Source organism: Chenopodium album, chromosome 3 (assembly GCF_948465745.1).
Source record: "Chenopodium album chromosome 3, dcCheAlbu1.1, whole genome shotgun sequence".
Lineage (NCBI taxonomy): Eukaryota > Viridiplantae > Streptophyta > Magnoliopsida > Caryophyllales > Amaranthaceae > Chenopodium > Chenopodium album.
Window position 1 is genome coordinate 36,943,035 of NC_137836.1, and position 23,143 is coordinate 36,966,177.

At 45.3% G+C, this 23,143-nt stretch overlaps 1 pseudogene; it reads right to left on the minus strand.

Moving 5' to 3' along the window:
* LOC145625021 (uncharacterized) overlaps positions 1-11,545 on the minus strand; it is a 28,559-nt pseudogene extending 17,014 nt beyond the window's left edge.
* Positions 11,546-23,143: the final 11,598 nt, after the last annotated feature.

Here is a 23,143-nt window from a genome sequence, read left to right on the forward strand (position 1 = left end):
CCATGTCCTATGGGCCATCCGGACAACAGCAAAAGGGGCAACCGGTGAAACCCCATTTCTCATGGTTTACGGTGCTGAAGCCGTCTTGCCCATCGAACATTACGAGCCGACTCTCAGAGTCATGCTATATGATGAAGAGACAAACTGGGAAGCAATGCGCCTGGCATTGGATTCACTCCTAGAACGCAGGGGCAATGCCACCTTGCGTCATGAGATTTACCGTCTGAGAATGACTAGAGCCTACAACAAAAAAGTACACAAGCGTCCTTTGAAAGTTGACGACTTAGTGTTACGAAAAATGGAGGCAACTGGTAGGGCCAATGAGCTGGGGAAGCTAACCCCAAATTGGGAAGGCCCCTACCGGATCTATAAAGAAGTAAGGGATGGCACCTACCGCCTGGAAACTCCAGACGGCAGGCGTCTGCCTAGAACTTGGAATGTAGACAATCTAAAAAAGTATTACTTCTGAGAATGTAAACTTTTTGTAAACAATGAGTCAATTAATGAAGATTCAGACTTTGTTTGCAAAATTGAGTTATTGTTTGATTACCCATCCGGGTAATACCCAGACGGATTTTTCATTTACCTAACTAAGTTCGATACTTAGTAAAGGTTACCTTTGTTTGACTGCCTGGGTAATACTCGGATATTCGAATCTCTTGTTTATTTAAGTTTGATACTTTGTTCATTTAACTAAGTCTGATTATCCGCCTGGGTAATACTCAGACGGATTTTTCTTTTACCTAACCAAGTTTGATACCTGGTAAGATTAAATAATTGCCTGTCCGTCCGGGTAATACCCAGACAGACTCGTTCGTTTAAACAACTAAGTTCGATACTTAGTAAAATTCAATACTTCGACTAAAAACTAAGCACAAAAACGTTTAGTGGCTATACAACCGGTCTCAAACAAGACCAGAGGCTAAAATGGCCGGATGGTTTCTCATTTTATAAAATCGCATGTCCCAACATGGACAAAGGCGTCCGGCGACACCCCTCCGGGTGCAAGCGTCGTAGAGAACAGACTATTTGTCGGTTCTACGTACCCATGCAGACGGCAAAGATTGAACGACCTAATTGGTCAACTCATAGCCGTCTGATCAAAATGACCTGTGAAGAATGATCAAGTTGCCGAATACCGGATGCCATGGGGCATCAGTCGGTTACCGGCTGAAGGTCTCACTTAGGTTATCTATTCCAAAATTGCACTTCCCACCCCAATTGGGGCAAAAGAGTTCAATGGCTATGAAATCTCTACCTAGACGGACAAACGCCGTCTGGGTAGTGACTGGAACGCCTGTTAGTGTACGTTTGTGCACTTGGTTTGGGGCAATCACTACTGTGATTGATTGACTTACAAACATATCATGCTCTTTGCAGCATCAGACGTTTTCAAGTCAATCAACCAACTCCACTTGAAACCAATCACACAGCCGTCCAGGGGCAAGGACAGCCAGACTATTGACTAGTTAGGCAAAAAACCGCCGCATGCTTTGGATAAGTTAGGCAAAAATGAAAAATTAAAATTTGCACAAAATAAAAATTCAAATGCAAAATTGTTTGGGGTAAAATTACCCTCTATATGTGGACCAATGCCACCGCGACACGTGTCCGCAAGCTCAGCTCTCTATGAGCCAATTAGAGCATGACACGTGTCACTCAATGATAGAAGAGTGATAATGGGCTCCAAGCCCATAAACCTAGAGCCTCTTAGGTTAAATGACCTAAAAGGCACATATCCCAATGCTCTATAAATACTGATCATTACATCAGTTTCAGGGGATCCAATTCTCCAAGGGCCATGCCCCCCACAATCACTCTCCCTTCTCTCTATTTTATTCTCTAAAAATACATTACATCGATCACTGACTTGATCGTCGGAGGCGGACCTCCGGCCCCCCCGGGGTCCGTTGTTTTGCAGGTGTCCGGGCCGTTCGAGTGTTGCATTGCGGATCTGTCTCCCGAGGGACGTACACGCCCTCCATTCGGGTACGTACAAAAAACCCCAAAACAAAAATGATCAAAACCGACTCAGTCGGTGCATTTCATAAAAGTCCACCCAACCAAAGGGTTGTAGTGGATCAAATGTTAACCGGACCCCGTTCGGGAGAAAGAAATTGTTAATTAACTCGGCTCCTTAGTCGGTAAATACAAGGATACTCAGCACGCAGGCCGGAAAAAGCAAGTTTTGGCATACAGCCGCTGAATAAAAGAAAAAATAAAAAAGCAGAGATTGGCATACTGCCGCTGAATGGTCACTTCTGGCCTGCAGACGGTGCCTCCTGGTCCTCCTCCTTCTCCTCATCATCTGAGGGTATCTCCTGTGCTTCACTAGGACTAGGAAGCTCAGGCGCGGACAGCTCGTTGTTGGAGTTGACCCAGGCTTCGAAAGAGGCAGGCTCTGGCTCGCCTTGTTCTCTCAAGTACACCACGTACTCGGCATAGCTGTGCGCCAGTGCCCAGATGCTATAATTCGCGTCTGGGTACAAGGCAGCTCAGGCAATCTTCATACGGGCGTCATTGTCAGCGTCACTCTCAGCAACAAGGCGGTTTTGCTCCGCCTCCAGGGTTGCTGCAAAGTTTATCTGAGCCTGAGCAGCCTCCTTCTCCAGCCTTTGAACCTTGGTCTTCAGTTTGGTGTTCTCTTCGGAAACACCTTTAAGTGTGCCAAGGTCCGTCTGGGCCTTCTTGAGCGCCTCATCAGCCTTCTTGGCGCTCTCTTCCGCCTTCTTCTGGGCCTTCTCCGCCTCCTTCTTAGCCGTCTCAGCATTCGTCTTCATATCTGACTCCAGCTGCTGGATTCTAGACGCTTGTGTCATAATTATTGCTTTAGTTTCAAGTTCATTTACGATAGTTGAGTGTAAAGCAATATTATCAGCGTCTATGGCGGACTTATTGGCCCTTTTTACCTCTTCCCGTTTGCGGGAATAAGGACGTTTGAGCCCGTCCACCCGCAGCATGGCCTGCAAAAAGTCAGGCGGCATAAGTATTGCAGGCGGGATAAGACACTTGAAAAAATAAAATTGAATTGACAAGTTTCTTACCTCAGCCAGAAGGGATAGAATGCGTTCAAGATTGAACGTCTCTATCCCAGGGATATTGTCCTTATCCCTCTTCCGGACGGCTTCCAGCATGGCCTTGGCATGCTTCTGGACGTCTGACCAGCGGGGAGATTGACCTGCACCACAATCAATACGTGATGAGTGCGAAACTAAGGCAGCACCTATTTGTTGCCGACCGTCTGAGGATGACGTCTGTTGAGAGTTGGATTTCACCCGTAAAGGCCACCCCAGCTCAAGCGGGGATTCAAAAGGGTTCTTACCTTCAGAGCCGGCCAAGCGGGAACCGCTTGCAGGCGTGGTGAACCCCGCGGCTGCTGATAAGGGGTTGACGAGATCAAGGCACAAGCTGCCGCCTATCTTCTCGTTGCGCCCCGCTATCCGCATCTGCTAATGCCCGGCTAAGGCGTCAAGAGTTGACGCAGAGGTGGCTTTTTTAATTTTGTTAAGAACGGCGGGGTTCTCCTCCCTAGCCCGTTTGAGTTGTTTCTCAAACGACTTTCCAACCTCTCCTCCCTTCAAAAATAACCAAAGTTAAGGTTAGCATCCGGGAAAAATGATTTTAAAGGATCAACTTATGAAAGGGTCAGGCGTTTGTTACCTTGGCCTTGACCTCAGCCGCAGCTTTCTCCGCAAGATCTTTGCGGATGGTTGCAGAAGATCGCTTGGGAGTTTTCTCCGACTGCAACATGTTTAATGCTTCTTCTGCAAAAAGAAAGAAATGGGTCAATATCATAAGTCAATTTCGATAGAAAAATACTACAGACGGATATAAACTCAGGCGCATACGTTTTGTAAACATGTGCCCTAGCCCGCAGGCGGCTAGGAAACACTCATCCCTGAACCAGGCGCTCTTGGGATCCAGTTCTTGTGGACTTTTATTGTTTCCCCGGTTGACAGAGTTGCGTCTGTGAGGCCGAAAAATTCTGCCTCAATTATCTTGTCAAAATCTTCCTCTGGGATCCGGGGAAGAGCGCACTTCCTGCCCAACAAGTCGGGCTTCTTATTGTACAGACGGAATTCATAATTCTCCCGTCTGGTTGTCCAAGAGTTGGGGGTAAGTTGCCAGATTCCGAGGCCGTAGCCTCTCAAAATTGCCTTCACTGCCTGGTGAAGGGGAAATCGGAGACCAGCCTTGAACGCCACCTCATAACAGCCAAAATAGCTGTTGGCGTTCTGTTCATCGTTCTCCCAAGCGATGGTGCCATTCTCAGGCGGCACCCGGATCCTATACCCGTCTCCTAGTGATGCAAGTCTAAGCATGGAGAACTTCGAAGATTTGCTTATCATGCATCAAGATAGTTTATCCCTAAACATTGATTCAAGCCAAGCATTGCATGGACACTTTCTTGGATATCAAAGCAAAGCCACGGTTTGCTTAGTGGTTTTTCTTGGAGTCTAGTTCACTTTCTTGAACTTTCTTGAATTTTCTTTACTTAGATTTTGCTTACAAGTTTTTACCTTTCACTTGAAAGGGTTTTTCTTGGTTCAAGCATTAGGATCTTTAATCTTTATTTAGTTGCTTTTAAAATCAGTTAGTTAGCAAAATAAATCAGTTTAGGCGTGTGCTTGTTCTCCAAGGAGATTGGCATATGCTTGTGCTCCAAGGTGCTTGCTCTTCAAGCAAGTTAGAATTCTAGTTTAATTAGGATTGAATTAGGAACTTGTCCTAATCTTCCTATGTAAACTAAGTCTTATAAATAGGGCTGTAACACACACGAATAAATATATAGATTAATATTCAGATTTATTTCTTAAGTTGCATACTTGAGTTTTGGTTGATTGCGATCAATTGCTGTTTTGCTTGTTTTAGTTAAAACATTCGTTTGGATTGATTAATTAGGTGGATTATTAATTGATTAATCTTAGTTTTTGTTTAATTCTTGGTGGATTTCCTGTATAGAATTAGACTTAAACATATCCCTTGTGTTTTGTTGATTTTCGGATCAATAATTCACATCATCTTTGGTATCAGAGCAGGTTTGCGCAACTTCAACAAAAATTAAACTGGGAACAATTGGCTGAGAATTTTTGCGTGATTCTTTTTGCATTGAACTCTAAAAACGTTCAGCTATCACCATATAAAATTTCATAAATTTTAGTTGAGTAACGCGTTCTACACAGCCTCAAACATTTGGTGTTTGTGCATTGATTTGAGGATGGGAGTCCGGTTTTTGTGTTGCCTAGTTTTCCTTCAAGATTCGATCTTTTAATCAAGATTTTTGCATAAACTGACTTGGTTTGTGTAGGAATCATGAGTGACGAGGAGGTTCCACAAGTTCCAAGGGGATTAACCTTAGAACAGGCTCAAAATCTTAGAAGAGACAGGCGAATTGACGAGTTGGCAGCAAGGATGGATGAGATATTAAAAAGGCTTGATACTCGTGCTGGAGATTCTTCAAGGAAAGGGAATTCTAACCCTAATTCTGGTTCAAGTGAGGAAGAACAACCAAGGAGGAACCCAAGGAGGCCACGAAATAATTATTCCTCAAGTGATGAATCACCAAGGCCTAGGAGAAGAGATCGACCAAAGGATGATGATAGGAACCTTCGATTAGATCTTCCCGAATTCAATGGGAGTATGAATGAACCTCAAAAATACTTTGAGTGGATTAGAAGGGCCGAGACACTCTTTGATTATAAGGAGTATGATGAAAGGAAAAGATGCAAATTGGCTGAATTAAAACTGACCGGTTATGCTAGTCTTTGGTATGATAATCGAAAGAAGAAGAGGCATAAGGAGGGGCGTGCAAGAATCTCAACTTGGGAACAACTCAAGAAGCACATGAAAAAAAGGTTCGTACCTAGTGATTATATTCAAGATGTTTATCTTAAGATGCAACTTTTTAAACAAAATTCTATGACTGTTGAGAATTATATTGGTGAATTCGAAAAGTTATGCATGCTATGTGGCTTAGAAGAGATTTTTGAGCATAAGATTGCTAGATTTATTTCGGGGTTGAATGATAATATTGCTGAAAAAGTTGAATTGCAACAATATTGGTCCTTTGAGGATGTTTGCAAGGTAGCTTTGAAAGTTGAAAAACAGATAAAGGGGAAGAAAGGGACGTACACTAAGCCCTTTGTAAAAGGTTTCACTAAACCTTTTGAGAAGAACAGCTTGGAGAAAAGTGGATCTAGTTCGAACTACAAGGAGACTAAATCAAAATTTGAAGCTCCTAACAAGCTTGTTGAGGATAGGAAGTGCTTCAAGTGTGGTAGTGTTGGTCACATTGCAACTAATTGTCCATCAAAAAGAGTAATGACTGCTCAAGAGTGGGAACAAGAACAAGCTAAGTGTGAGCAGGGTAGTGACTATGAAGAAAAGAACAAAGAGGAAAACTTTGAAGAAGAGGAGGGGCATATTGACGAAATTGATCCCGAGACTCATGGTCAAAGTTTGGTTCTAAGAAGGGCGCTACACTCTAAAACCGTACCTATGGAAAACAATCAAAGGGAGAAAATCTTTCTTACAAGGTGCAAGGTAGAAGATAGGTTGTGTGACATGATCATAGACACGGGGAGTTGCACTAATGTGGTATCTACTACTTTGGTAGACAAATTGAAGTGGCCAACTACTGAATATCCAAGCCCTTATAAGCTTCATTGGCTTAATAATTCGAGTGATGTTAAGGTAACTAAACAAGCCTTAATCTCCTTTTCAATTGGTAAATTTCATGATAAAGTTTTGTGTGATGTTTGTCCTATGGATGCTTGTCATATACTATTAGGCCGTCCTTGGCAATATGATAGATTTGTGAAGTTTGATGGAAGGACTAATGTGTATGTTGTGAGAAAAGGAGAAAAAGAGAGACCGGTTGCTTTAAAACCTTTGATAAGCAACAAGTCTTCTAATGTTACCTCTAATTCGAAGAGTTCTTATTTAATTAGTGAGAGGGAATTAGAAAAAGAGATTTGCAGCAACAATGTGGTATATATACTTGTTTCTAATGAGATTCGAATTGATCAAGATAAACAAGCAAAGAGGCCGTATGAATTGGAATCTTTTTTAGAAGAATTCAAGGATGTCTTTCCTAAGGAATTACCTCCGGGACTACCTCCTATACCCGTCTCCTAGTGATGCAAGTCTAAGCATGGAGAACTTCGAAGATTTGCTTATCATGCATCAAGATAGTTTATCCCTAAACATTGATTCAAGCCAAGCATTGCATGGACACTTTCTTGGATATCAAAGCAAAGCCACGGTTTGCTTAGTGGTTTTTCTTGGAGTCTAGTTCACTTTCTTGAACTTTCTTGAATTTTCTTTACTTAGATTTTGCTTACAAGTTTTTACCTTTCACTTGAAAGGGTTTTTCTTGGTTCAAGCATTAGGATCTTTAATATTTATTTAGTTTCTTTTAAAATCAGTTAGTTAGCAAAATAAATCAGTTTAGGCGTGTGCTTGTTCTCCAAGGAGATTGGCATATGCTTGTGCTCCAAGGTGCTTGCTCTTCAAGCAAGTTAGAATTCTAGTTTAATTAGGATTGAATTAGGAACTTGTCCTAATCTTCTTAGGTAAACTAAGTCTTATAAATAGGGCTGTAACACACACGAATAAATATATAGATTAATATTCAGATTTATTTCTTAAGTTGCATACTTGAGTTTTGGTTGATTGCGATCAATTGCTGTTTTGCTTGTTTTAGTTAAAACATTCGTTTGGATTGATTAATTAGGTGGATTCTTAATTGATTAATATTAGTTTTTGTTTAATTCTTGGTGGATTTCCTGTATAGAATTAGACTTAAACATATCCCTTGTGTTTTGTTGATTTTCGGATCAATAATTCACATCACCTAGCGGGTGCATTTGAGTAAAATTCTTTATGTTTTCCTCCATTTGAATCCGGTCCTTGGAGGAGACGTGGATGTTGAAGGGATCATCCTTCTCGTTCCACTTTTTCTTTTCTTCCTCCTCGCTATCCGGAAGCAGGGGTAAGTCGTCACTGCTCTCAGAGGTAGAGGCGGAGCTGTCGCTTTCCGTCTCCTCCTCACTTTGATTCAAGGGGGCAGAGGCGGCCTTGTCGCCGCCTTGGTCACATTCCTCCAAGAAGGAATCAGCAGGAGTTGAAGGGGCACGCGGAGCGGATCTCTCCAGAGCCGTCTGGCCTCCCTGACCAGATGTTTCTCCCTCAGGCGATTGGCCGCCCGAGCCTTCGCTTTTGTAATTTGGATCAGTCACCGTCTGCATTGTCCGAGCCATTTTGTCCTGCACAGACACATAACTGGTCGGAATCCAAGGCAAAGGGTGGTCCCAACACCCCGAGATGGCACTCCCAGTCCTAGACTCAGCCGTCCCTGGTGACCGGCTGGACTCTAACCTAGGCTGTGCCGTGTGTGTTGATGATGCATCCATTTATTGCAAGAAATATGAACAAGCGGTGAAAAAAGAAAAAGAGCTGAGAGAGACAGAGACGGTACCTTTGGATGTGATATCTGAAGGAAGGCGTATCCGGCTGGGTTGATGGAGAACAAACTTTCTTGCTTGCGCCTGACTCAAACGGATGACTTCTGCTCTCTCAAAGTTTTCTCTCTAGAAAGTTTTTGTAAACGTACAAAATCATGTGGGTAAAACGGCTATATATAAAGGGTAAATACGGGGGCATTTTCGTAATTTACTCGGAAGGTGAACGGTTACTCTTTAACGGTAAAATTACCGCCAACCGGAGAGTGACATGTGTCACAGATGCCACGTGGCGTGCCACGTCACATATGTGAGGGGCAAATGTTTAGGGTAATTTTACCCTGCCACGTGGCCCAATCAGAGGATGACACGTGTCAGCCTCAGAATGGTCCAGAGTGGACCAATCCCTGCTTGACACGTGTCACTCCAGAAATAAAGGGAAAAATGGCGGCCTTCAGGCCCAAATCCCGAGAACGCCGCAAAACGCACAGCCCACCAATGATTAGGGTTCCGTGACCTAATCAGGGGCACAATTTCCAAAGACCCTATAAATAGGGAGATGTCCCTCATTTTGAGGGCACGTTTTACCATTTCTTATGCTTGCATTCTCTTACATCAGAGAAACACCTGAGCTTGGAATCCGAGTAGATACCCACCTTAATTTCCGTCCTCTTTAGTCCTCTTCAGGTTACTAACTTGACCGTCGGAGGCGGAGCTCCAACCACCCGGAGTCTTCGTTATTTTTGCAGGTACAGCTCGGCCGGATCAGACTTCGTGACGTAACTCTCCCGAGGGACAAAAACACCCAAAACAGCAACGACAACAGCATGTCGTAGAAAGAGATAAGAGGTGGAGCCAACGACCCACTAAGACTAACATATCTACAACTACATCCCCGAGAGGCAGTTAAACGAGGGCGTGAATGCGAGATGCCAGTGGAATGATCGGCCAGATAGAGGCTAGGGCTACTTTCTTCCCCACCGCGTCTTTCCTTGTGTGTCGGAGATATAAAGCGAGTACACCGAAAAAGAACGGGAACTAACTCGATCTATTCTATGGCAAAGCATCCAAAGCATAACTGCACACTCACACGATCTTTGCCGAGAGATAAGAGCAATCGGTGAAACCGGTGAACTACACTTGCTTCTGGATAGATGTGTGGGGCAGAGGGCTCGTGGTACGTCCTGCTCACCCTTCCTCCTCCGCTTTGAGAACCATGTGAACGGAGAGTGGGCAGAAGGGAAGGAGGTCCTCATATGGAGTTGCACACTTACTTTAGCAGTGCGAGAGACTGCGAAATGGGTTGAGTAAACTCCCTTGGGGCTAGAAAAAATAACAGACAAGCTTTACTTAGATAGTTTTTAAAATTTCTTTTTTCTTTGTGATTGGAAAGTGGGGGCCCTATTGACTAGACGTCAACCTCCCTCAATCAAAGGGAGACCCGTTTTCTATACTAGTTGTTAGGTTATGCTGTCATTTTTACAATATCATTGAATAGCATGACCTAGGGCTAAAGTAACTCAAGTAGGAGAGCCGTGTTATGGGTGACCTTATTGCACGGTTCAGAGAGCACTTGTGTATGTGATGCAAGTGAACGTGTACGAAAAAGCTATATCTAGGGGCAAGTTCTTCGTTCCGTCGTCGACCCTATCTATGTTTCTATGATGGCCCAAGAACACGCTCATTCTTCAGCCGTAGAGAGACTTTTGAATTGCGAGGTACCATTACGAGCTCAATATGCATTTATTCTCTTTTATTTATAGTTCTTCCAACTTCATAAGACCGGATGAATATATTCCATTTATTCTCTTATTCCCAAATCACACTGCTTGTATGAATAAACAAACTTTGTACAACCAGCTTACGTGGAAAAGATTCCATATTCTATGCCAATAGACTCGTGACATCCATGTACTGAGTCGTCAACAAATGAGCCGCGTTAAGAAAGCCCAAGCTTATACGCATTGGCCCATAGGGTGCCCCAATAGGGCCCGAATGAAAGACCCCAGCCTACATGAACCATCAAAGAAAGTCCTACAAATGTGAAGACTTGATCTTGCTCTTTCCTCGATGAAAGCCCGCAGAAGGGCCAAAGCATAACAAGCCTACCCATCAAAACCCCTCTTTCTTCTACTCAACTTATAGATTGCTGTTAAATAGGTTAAGAAGGGTAAAGGTTTTCCTAAGTTGAAAGAGTTGTCTAGAAGGCCTTTCGCTAACACTCACCCAAGAATCTCCCACTTACGGTGAACAAGTCCTATCCTATTCCCTTTTTTACTAAGCCAGCCTCAGTCAAGCTGCTGTGCTCGCACAAGGCCTTTCATTTAAGTAGGTCAGTAGGCCAAAGAAGAGAGGAGGCGATCTTCTGCTCGGATAAAGAAGGATACCATTGAAAGAAAACAGAGTGACATCTGAATTCACTCAAGAACGGAAATCATTCCCTATATAGCCTGGAAGGAATCGACATATGCTCTTACCCCACCACACTTCCCAACAACTCAAGTAAAAGCCTGACTATTGCTATTGAGGGCATAGATGAAGAAGGCCCCCGAAAGATAAAGAAATTAAGGAAAGAGAAAGATCCAATTGAATGTCCATCTACAATCAGTGCCATATCATGGAGTATAAGTGTCTTTTACCAGCTTCAAGAATTGACTCTGCTACTCTTTCATCCAAGCCCAGTTCAAGCTCTCAGATATAAGCCTTGTCTTGGTCGAATATCACCAACTAAGGTCATAATTTCCGGTGTTAAGCATGTAGCTAGACTTTCTTTTTTCAAGAGATTCTGTAAGCTAAGAAGGGAATTGCTTTGAAATGCTTAGTTCTTAGCTCTTAGCGAGGATAGGTTCGTAGCCAAGGTAGGGCCGAATCCACTTAAGTAAAGCTTCCTTGCAGTCAACCCAACATTGAGTTAAGTTCCAAGCCTTCAGTCTGTTAGGTACTTACCAAGACCCACGATTAGCAGGATAAGCGCCCTTTGATGCTATATTTCCTTCACTAATGCAGTCTATTGCTGATGACCCGCATAGCTTAGTAGCTAAACGCCAAGCTAAAGGAATAGCTTTGATTGAAAGATATCCCATTTCCCCCTTCGCATTCAATAGTTTTTTTATTATTTTTATTGAAATTGTAAACCAACTAATTACGACTTCTCCCGCTTTAAAGTGAACAGTCACAGACAGAGGTCAACTCGCAAGAGGTAGGATTCCGATTCTTTGATTGATTAGTTCTCCATTCCAATGCAACAGCCGACGCTACAGTGTAGTACCCCATCCGGGAGAAACCCCAAGAGGAGACTCTATTCTCGGTATGGTAAGGCCTTTGAGGCAGTGCCATATGTTGAATATTATATTGATCTAATCCAGTTTAGGCAAGTCCCCACAGTTGATTCGTGCTAACTCCTAGCAGCGGTTATGTAGGATCTCTGAGACCAAGCCATAATTCAAATGGATAATCACTTGAACTAGTATACATAGTGAAGATGCGGGCAAAATGCCTCGATGCGCTGCAGTCACTACTTTGACTCCTTTTATACAATTATGAACTTTACGTAACTTTCTCAATTCCAACGCAATTTCTCCTTTTGGAGTTGACGTAACAAACTACGCGAGCCTCCCAACGAAGCCAACAGAAATCCTATCCAAATAAAAAAAAGAAATCCTATCCTGACCCCGTATTCCATGTAAGTTAGTTGACTTCGATTAGACTAGACCGCCCCAGAGAGGAACGTGCCCACGAGGGCACCACCAGATGTTGTAGATGAACCTAACCTACTAAAGAAGAAGTTGAGTATATCATAGCTGACCGCACCGTGGGCTAGCCCATAGACCGACTGCACGAATGGTGTTTTGGGTGTCTTTGTCCCTCGGGAGAGTTACAACACGAAGACTGATCCGGGGTGAGCTGTACCTGCAAAACAAACGGAGACACTAGTTGGGTGGTGCTCCGCCTCCGACGCACAAGTTAGTAACTTGAAGGGAGAAAAAGGTGCGTAAATTTAGGTAGGGATCTGCTCGGATTCCAAGCTCAGGATGTCTCTATCAAAGAGTAAATGTGTAATAAATGATCAAAACGTGCCCTCAAAAAGAGGGACATCTCCCTATTTATAGGGTCTTTGGGATTTGTGCCCCTGATTAGGTCACTGTACCCTAATCAGTGGTGGGTTGCGCCACTTTGCGGCTTTTCCTTATTTTCTGGAGTGACACGTGTCAATCAGAGATTGGTCCACTTTGGGCCATCCTGAGGCTGACACGTGTCATCCTCTGATTGGACCACGTGGCGGGGTAAAATTACCCTAAACATTTGCCCCTCACAGATGTGACGTGGCACGCCACGTGGCATCTGTGACATGTGTCACGCTTCGATTGGCGGTAATTTTTACCAATAAAGAGTAACCGTTCACCTTCCGGGTAAATTACGGAAATGCCCCCGTATTTACCCTCTATATATAGCCGTTTACCCTCATAATTTTTTGTACGTTTACAAAAAAAAAATTTCTAGAGAGAACTTTGAGAGAGCAGAAGTCATCCGTTTGAGTCAGGCGCAAGCAAGAAAGCTCGTCCTCCAGAGACCCAGCCGGACCCGCCTAGTTTCAGATATCTCTTCAAAAGGTACCGTCTCTACCTCTCTCAGCTCTTTTTCTTTTTTCACCGCTTGTACATATTTCTTGCAATAAATGGATGCATCACCAACACACACGGCACGGCCTAGGTTAGAGTCCAGCCGGTCACCAGGGACGGTTGAGTCTAGGACTGGGAGTGCCGTCTTTGGGTGTTGGGGCCACCCTTTGCCTCGGATTCCGACCAGTTACGTGTCTGTGCAGGACAAAATGGCTCGGACAATGCAGACGGTGACTGATCCAAATTACAAGAGCGAAGGCTTAGGCGGCCAAACGCCTGAGGGAGAAACGTCCGGTCAGGGTGACCAGACGGCTCTGGAGAGATCCCCTCCGCGCGCCCCTTCAACCCCTGCTGACTCTTTTTTGGAAGAGTGCGACCAAGGCGGCGACGAGGTCGTCTCTGCCCCCTTGGGTCAAAGTGAGGAGGAGACGGAGAGCGACAGCTCCGCCTCTACCTCTGAGAGTAGTGACGATTTACCCCCGCTTCCGGATAGCGAGGAGGAAGAAAGGAAAAAGTGGAACGAGAAGGATGATCCCTTCAACATCCACGTCTCCTCCAAGGACCGTATCCAAATGGAGGAGAACTTGAAGAATTTCACTAAAATGCACCCGCTTGGAGACGGGTATAGGATCCGGGTGCCGCCTGAGAATGGCACCGTCGCCTGGGAGGACGATTAGGAGAATGCCAACAACTATTTCGGCTGTTATGAGGCGGCGTTCAAGGCTGGTCTCCGCTTTCCCCTTCACCAGGCGGTAAAGGCAATTTTGAGAGGCTACGGCCTCGGAGTCTGGCAACTTACCCCCAACTCTTGGACAAACATTATGGGTTATGTTGCCGCCTGCGAGTTTCAAGGGCTTAACCCCGGCTGGGAGGCTTTTGCTAGCATGCATTATCTTAGCAGAAGCCCAGACGGCTAGAGGGCGTGGTACACTCTAACCACGCAACCCCAATATATGATGACCTTGGACAAGGTCTCGAAATTCGACGGCTGGAAGCACAGGTTCTTCCGGATGTCAGCTCCAACCAGACGGGAGAATTATGAATTCCGTCAGTACAATAAGAAGCCCGACTTGTTGGGCCGGAAGTGTGCTCTTCCCCAGGTTCCAGAGGAAGACTTTGACAAGATCATTGAGGCAGACTTTTTTGGCATCACAGACGCGACCTTGTCAACCGGGGAGACAATAAAGGTCCCCAAGAACTGGATCCCCAAGAGCGCCTGGTTTAGGGACGAGTGCTTCCTAGCCGCCTGTGGGCTAGGGCACATGTTTTCCTAACGTATGCGCCTGAGTTTATATCCGTCTGTAGTAGCTTTTCACTAGAATTAATTTAGGATATTGACCAATTTCCTTCTTTTTGCAGAAGAAGCATTAAACATGTTGCAGACGGAGAAAACCCCAAAGCGATCCTCTACTGTCATCCGCAAGGCGCTTGCGGAGAAGGCTGCGGCTGAGGTCAAGGCCAAGGTAACAAACGCCTGACCCTTTCATAAGTTGATCTTTTAAAATCATTTTTCCCGGATGCTAACCTTAACTTTGGTTATTTTTGCAGGGAGGAGAGGTTGGAAAGTCGTTTGAGAAACAACTCAAACGGGCTAGGGAGGAGACCCCTGCCGTTCTCAACAAAATAAAAAAAATCCACCTCTGCGTCAACTCCTGGCGCCTCAGCCGGGCATCAGCAGATGCGGATAGTGGGGCGTAACGAGAAGGTAGGCTGCAGCCTGGGCCTCAGCCTCGTTAACCCCGTAACAGCGACCGGGGGGTTCTCCACGCCTGCAAGTGGTTCCCGCTTGGCAGGCTCTAAAGTTAAGAACCCTTTTGAATCCCCGCTTGAGCTGGGGTGGCCTTTGCGGGTGAAATCCCACTCTCAACAGACGTCATCTTCAGACGGTCGGCAACAAATAGGTGCTGCCTTAGTTTTGCACTCATCACGTATTGATTGTGGTGCAGATCAATCTCCCCGCTGGCCAGACGTCCAGAAGCACGCCAAGGCCATGCTGGAAGCCGTCCGGAAGAGGGATAGAGACAGTATCTGATTTGGGTATTTTTATACCCGGCCAGGTGGCCCAACCAGAAAGCACCACGTGTCCTCCATATAGGTGCCATTTGGACCTATGGAGTGATGACACGTGGAGGGTGGACTCTTCTCCGTCCTACGTGGACTGAAGGTCCAGCAGGGACCATTCAGTCGGCGACACGTGTCACCCAAAAGGTGCTTCAGAATCCTTTTGGGCACAGTGACACGTGTCACTCAGGTATTGGCCCTAGGATGGCGGCCTTTTAAGGCCCAAATCCCGAGGCGCCGCAAAACGGCGTGACCTAATTCCTAGGTCACCAGATCCTAGGAGGGCACACTTTTCAAGAAGACCCTATAAATAGGGACATTAGGTCATTTATGACGAGACACGAAAAAAAAGAGAGAATTCTTGACACACAATACGAGACAATACGTCACTTACCACAGAGCTGTCGTTTTCAAGGAACACACATCACTTTACCTGAGCTTGGAATCCAAGCAGATAACTTTACTTCCGCACGTTTTATCTCCGAATATTTACTGACTTAATCTTCGGAGGCGGACCACCGACCATCCGGCGGTCCGTTTGCTTTGCAGATACAGGCATCCTCAGTTGAATCCAGTTTCAGTGTTGTAACTCTCCCGAGGGACAAAAACACCCGAAACATTTGGCGCCGTCTGTGGGGAGAGTACCTCTGAAATGGCTTCACAAGAGCTTGTACCAAATCCGGAGACCATTCGGCCTCCAAATGATGTACTGGTCCAAACGGACCATGACTCAGGTGACGACGCTGATGTCGAAACCTATGTGGATCCAAATGGATCCCTCATCTCTAAACGCATCCGCAGTAAGGAACGGCGAGAGCGTCCCCATGTTCAGGCAGGACCAAGCAAAACTGCTGGCCAGCCAAAGAAGCCCTCGGGGCGGCCGGTTGATCCTTCCCAGGCGGCAGGATCAACTCCCGTCACTCGGGATGAGCTAATGTCACTCCTGAGCAGCCTCAGGGGTGAAATCAAGCAGCTCGCCTCAAAGAAGTCGCCTACTCCTAGAAAAGAGCAGTCGGCCAAGAAGCCAGCCCAAGCTGGCAAACAGAAGTCGGTCAGGGACCGTCAGCCGACTCCTCATCCTGCTCCTAAGGAGAAGGCCAGGCCCCAATTTGACCTTAATCGGCTCCGTTTCCCAGAAATGGGTGCAAGAAAACCCATCCGGCACATACAGCCGGATGGTAGCAAGAAAACGTTCTCTGACGCTCGGCAATACATTGAGGAGAGGAGAACCCAGCAATCAGAGTCGGCTTCAACGTCGACTTATCATGATAGCTTTCGGAATACCTATGTGAGGTGTTCCCAGTCTGTACATGAGACCCCAGCAAGCAGCCAAAGGGTTCAGTCTGGGCCACATGTGATTCAGTCCGCCCAGTACATGGCACAACCATTGTACCAGGCGCCAGTTGTACCTTACATGCAACCTACCCTCTATGGAGGACAGGCGGCATACGGCTATCAGCCGATGGACTGGCAGCTTAGGCTGCAACACCTTGGAGATCAACCCTCTGCTTTCTCTAGGGAAATAACTGAAGTCGTACAGCCAGCCAAAGTTAAAAACGTTCTGGTTGGAGCCTATGACGGGACCTCCAACCCAGAAGACCACCTGCTAGCATACACCCACCTCATGTATTTACAGGGGTTGGATGATGCCGCATGGTGTCGTTGCTTTCCAGCCACCCTGAAGGGCATAGCCCAGCAGTGGTTTGGCAACCTGCCGGCTGGCTGCATAAATAGCTTCAAGACGCTTGCGTTCTTGTTTGCATCAAACTTCTCTATGAACATCCCTGCCAAAAAGACAAGTCTTGACTTGGGCAATGTACAGCAGGGAGATAGAGAAGGTTTGCGATCCTACGTCAGGCGGTTCAATCTGGTCCGAATCCAGATTCATGGGCTGTCTGATGAGGTCGCCTTCACAGACTTCTTTAAGGGTCTGAAGGACGGGTCTACTTTTAAGTACGAACTCGTCCGCAAACAAATCTTTACTCTGCAAGGAGCCTTGCGAGAGGCGGAAGCCTACATACAGGCGACCGAACTCTGCTCCTCCAATAAGCAGTCGGACCATAAGAAGTCCGACCGGCAGAAAGAGACTCGGTCTGCTCAGCCGGCTCCTAAGCCAGAAGAGAGCAAAAAGAAAAAGCAAGTCTGGGCCATTGATAACTCTGATCAACCGGCCCAGAAGAAGAAAAAAGAGTGGAAACCGTACATCCCAAGGTACGAATTCCACAAGGACTGCTACTCCATCCTTTTGGAAATTAAGGATCGGCTAACTCTTGAAAAGCCGACTGCTATGAAAGGTTCCGCTGAAAATAGGAACAAAAACAAGCATTGCCATTTCCATGAGGATGTTGGCCATGACACGAACGACTGCTTTAGTCTCAAGCGGGAGCTCGACCGTCTGGCCGACAAAGGACAGCTGAAGTCCTATGTGAAGTCCAAAGTGACTTCCAAAGCAAATCCGGGGCAGTCCAAGAAAAAGACTCCCCAGCCTGCTGTGAGTGCCGAAACTGATGAAGAACCGGTGTATACCATAGCAGGCGGATTTGCCGGTGGTGGCCCGACCATTCGGGGTACCAAGGACCATTTGAGAAAGATGGTCAATTCTGTTGAGGAGGGGGATACAGCTAGCACATCCACCTTCCCTAAAGTTGTCATCACCGAGCAGGACAGAGGCAAAGTCCGTCGGCCGCATGATGACCCTGTTGTCATCGAGTGTAAAGTCGCCAACCAGCTGGTTGGCCGAATTCTGATTGACACAGGAAGTTCCTCTGACCTCATCAGCCTCAAATGCTTGTCCAATCTCAAGTACAAACCGGATAGCATGATGGAGGTCACCCACACCTTAGTTGGGTTTGGGGGAGGACTTGTGCACCCAGTCGGACGAATCGACCTACCTGTCCGCCTGGGAAGCAGGGGAGACGGTCGACACATGACCATCCGTCTCCTAGTGGTTGAAGAGCTCACGGCTTACAACCTCATCTTTGGCCGACCCACTCTTAATGAGTGTAAGGCCGTCATCATCCCTGCTCTCATGCTACTCAAGTATGAGAAGGATGATGGAACAGTTGGTTCCCTTAATGGGGACCAAAAGACGGCTCGAGAGTGTTATCTCTCGGACGTCAAGCCTGCGGCCGCAGCATCCGGCCGGGGCAAGCAAATGATTGACCTCGACGATGTCGAGGAAGAACAGTCGGCCCCACCAGCCGGTAAGAAAAGAAAGACTGATCAGCTGGTGGTGGTCAAAAAAGAAAAGCAATAGCAATCACTGACCGGGGAAAGGTCGGATGATCTTCGTCCCCAGCCTACTGGAGAGCACATTGATATCCCTTTGGATGATAGCCGTCCAGAGCGGACTGTTAAGGTGGGGACGATTGCCTTTGCAAAGTTGGGTGAAAACCTTCACCAGCTGCTCAAGGAATTCAAAGACATCTTTGCCTTTGAAGTGGAAGAGATGCCAGGCATCAGCCCGGATCTCGCCGTCCACAAACTCGCCGTGGATCCTAAAAAGAAGCCCATCCGGCAAAAGAAAAGAAACCACGGCAAAGAAAGAAGTCAGGCGGCAGCTGCCGAAGTAAAAAAGCTGTTAGATGCCAAGTTCATTCGGCCGTGCAACTTCCCTGAGTGGGTGGCTAACGTTGTGTTAGTAAAAAAGCCGAATGGAACTTGGCGGATGTGTGTTGATTACACAGACCTCAACAAGGCATGTCCAAAGGATAGCTATCCACTGCCTAAGATCGACAGTCTGGTCGACTCAACAGCCGGACATGCCCTGATGAGTTTCATGGACGCCTATTCAGGTTTCCATCAGATCCCCCTGTGGAAAAAAGATCAAGAAAAGACGGCATTCGTCACTGATCAGGGGTTGTTCTGTTATACTGTGATGCCGTTTGGTTTGAAGAATGCGCCTGCTACCTTCCAACGAATGATAAATACGGTCTTCATTAATCAAATCGGAAGGAATGTAGAGGCGTACATTGACGATATGATAGTCAAATCCAAACAGCAGGCGGATCACCTTGCTAATCTCCGAGAAACATTCGCCACACTCAGGCGGCACAAGGTCATGCTTAACCCAAAAAAGTGTGTCTTTGGTGTTGAGTCTGGGAAGTTTCTCGGATTTTTGATTGACCAAAGAGGAATAGAGGCCAACCCTAAGAAAATACAGGCGGTAATCGACATGCAGTCGCCCCGTACTGTGAAGGAAGTGCAAAAACTAACAGGTTGTCTGGCGGCCCTGGGGAGATTCCTCAGCCGTTCAGGCGACAAGTGTCTCTACTTTTTCCAGGAAATAAAAAAGAAGACAAACTTTGAATGGGGGGATGATGCAGAGGCGGCCTTTCAAAGGCTAAAAATGTTGTAGCCAAGCCTAACAACTTGGTTATGGACATTTCTTTGGTTCAAGACGTAGCATCATGTATTGGTGCTATGCATTCTATCCATGGGCAGCAAGATATTCAATCCCTTGAATTTCTTGTTGTTCTTATTAACTAGTTTATTCTAGTTCTTTTTATGCTTTGAATAAATTGTAAACTTTAGTCATTTTAAGTTTGCAAATTAGTTATATTTTTCTTAGTTCTTTTTAGCTGATTTTAGTTCAAAAAATATTGTCACATTCACACAAAAGTACAAGTGCAAAAGATACATCAAAATGGCAGCCATTTAAGCTTGGAATCCGAAATTCTTTTACAAGGAATTTCAAAGCTTTGACTTGGGAGTTACAATCAGTTTTCAAAGAGGAATTACAAGCCATTACAAGCCTTAACTTCAGCCTTCAAGTGGCCGTTGATATCAGTCAACATTGGAGCATCTTAAGCCTTAATTTCAGCCTTCAATTGGCTGTTTAATTCAGTCAGCTTTTGGAGCAACTAAAGGACGTCCAAGTACACCCTTGTCCACATACATTCAAGCTTATTTCAAGGCTTGAACCAAGGAAGAGTTACACTTCTTTGCTGTTTGAATTTGGGCGTGAATATTGGAGGAAATACATCTCCAACTTGCTGCTTGGATGGGCGTGAATTAAGGGGAGTTACACTCTCTTAATTCTGATTTTATTTCAGCCTTAATTTGGAGGTTATAAGCCACCATTTTCTCTTTGATGTATCTAGTTAAATAAGGCTTCTTTTATTAATGTATCTAGACAACAAAAAGCTGGTTTGTACTTAGCTTTAGCTAAGGCGTGTAACAAGTGAGCTAAACAGCCACTTAAATTAGCTTGTACTTAAGGATGCTTGTTTACTATAAATAGCAAGCAAATGTGAATGAAAAAAGCAGATTATTCGAACAAACAAACTTTGTGTTTTACACTCGTTTCTTGGATTAGAAACAAACCAGAAATTCTTGGATTTGGAATTTCAATTCCTTTGCTTAGTTAACTAGCTTAGACTACTAGTTGGCTTGTGATCTTAGGAACCCATTTCGTTTCTTAGTGGTGTGACTGTAGCTAAGAAGCTATTTGGTTCATTAGTCTTACTTATCTTGGTTCATCCCTTGTATATTTCGGGTTGATACTCCAAATATACAACAAAAAACTCATCTGCACTCTTTGCCGAGGCTTGTCAGCCCTTTGCCTAAAGAGAAGCTCTTCATGTACTTAGCCGTCTCTGATCATGCCCTCAGTGCTGTCCTCTTAGCTGAAAGAGACGGCATCCAGCTCCCGGTGTATTTCATAAGCCATGTTTTAAGAAATGCGGAGCTTCGGTACCCCATGGTTGAGAAATTCGGCCTTGCCCTTTACATGGCCATCAAGAAGCTTAAACCTTACTTCTTGGCGCATGCGGTAGAGGTCTATACTGACCAACCGATCAAACGGCCACTCACAACCTTGGAGTCTTCTGGACGAATGCTCAAATGGGCAATTGAAATACAAGGATTAGAAATCACTTATGAATCAAGGAAGGCAATAAAGGGACAAGCATTCGCTGACTTTATTGTTGAAATGACAAGGTCGGTTGTTCCGGACAATACGGACCAGGTCTGGAAAGTGTATGTGGATGGGAGCTCCACTGTGAGCGGCTGTGGTGCGGGGATTATCTGTCAATCTCCTGAAGGAGATAAGTACGAATACGCACTACGGTTCAAGTTTCAGGTCTCTAATAATGAGGCCGAGTATGAGGCCCTGCTGGCCGGCATCCGGTATTGCAAGGCGGCAGGGGCGAAGAAGGTATCCGCCTGCTCTGATTCTCAACTGGTCGTACTCCAGGTTAATGGAACCTACGAGGCCACTCATCCGGCCATGATAAAGTATTTGCAGGCGGTCAAGAGTGAAGTTGGGTCACTTGAAGAATTTCATCTAACTCAGGTGCCCAGGTCTTCAAACAATCAGGCGGATGCTCTGTCCAAGTTGGCATCATCCGCCTCCTGTGAAACGCCTCGGTTAGTCTTCTGGGAGGTCATGGAAAAAAGAAGTATATCAGAGGAAGACCCCATTGGAATTCTTGACCGAAGCTCAACCTGGATGGACAGCATCCGGACCTATCTTGCAGACGGCACGCTCCCTGACTCACCACGGGAGGCGGCTGTTCTAAAAAAACGAGCAGCTAACTTCGAGTTACGGCAAGGAGAGCTCTTCAGGGCTGGCTTTTTGAAACCCCTGTTGAAGTGTGTTACCCCTGAAAAGGGGAAGGAAGTTCTCGAAGAGTTGCATTCGGGATTCTGCGCCTCCCATATAGGCGGCAGATCCCTCGCGGCCAAGGCCAGGCGGCTTTACTTTTGGCCGACTCTAGAGTCGGATGCCATGGAAATGGTGAAAAAATGTGACAAGTGCCAAAAGTTTGGCAAGCTCATCCATCGTCCGGCTACAGACCTTGTTGTATATTTGGAGTATCAACCCGAAATATACAAGGGATGAACCAAGATAAGTAAGACTAATGAACCAAATAGCTTCTTAGCTACAGTCACACCACTAAGAAACGAAATGGGTTCCTAAGATCACAAGCCAACTAGTAGTCTAAGCTAGTTAACTAAGCAAAGGAATTGAAATTCCAAATCCAAGAATTTCTGGTTTGTTTCTAATCCAAGAAACGAGTGTAAAACACAAAGTTTGTTTGTTCGAATAATCTGATTTTTTCATTCACATTTGCTTGCTATTTATAGTAAACAAGCATCCTTAAGTACAAGCTAATTTAAGTGGCTGTTTAGCTCACTTGTTACACGCCTAAGCTAAAGCTAAGTACAAATCAGCTTTTTGTTGTCTAGATACATTAATAAAAGAAGCCTTATTTAACTAGATACATCAAAGAGAAAATGGTGGCTTATAACCTCCAAATTAAGGCTGAAATAAAATCAGAATTAAGAGAGTGTAACTCCCCTTAATTCACGCCCATCCAAGCAGCAAGTTGGAGATGTATTTCCTCCAATATTCACGCCCAAATTCAAACAGCAAAGAAGTGTAACTCTTCCTTGGTTCAAGCCTTGAAATAAGCTTGAATGTATGTGGACAAGGGTGTACTTGGACGTCCTTTAGTTGCTCCAAAAGCTGACTGAATTAAACAGCCAATTGAAGGCTGAAATTAAGGCTTAAGATGCTCCAATGTTGACTGATATCAACGGCCACTTGAAGGCTGAAGTTAAGGCTTGTAATGGCTTGTAATTCCTCTTTGAAAACTGATTGTAACTCCCAAGTCAAAGCTTTGAAATTCCTTGTAAAAGAATTTCGGATTCCAAGCTTAAATGGCTGCCATTTTGATGTATCTTTTGCACTTGTACTTTTGTGTGAATGTGACAATATTTTTTGAACTAAAATCAGCTAAAAAGAACTAAGAAAAATATAACTTAAAATGACTAAAGTTTACAATTTATTCAAAGCATAAAAAGAACTAGAATAAACTAGTTAATGAGAACAACAAGAAATTCAAGGGATTGAATATCTTGCTGCCCATGGATAGAATGCATAGCACCAATACATGATGCTACGTCTTGAACCAAAGAAATGTCCATAACCAAGTTGTTAGGCTTGGCTACAACATTCCCCCCTTCTTGAAAAGAGTTTGCCCTCAAACTCGGCAA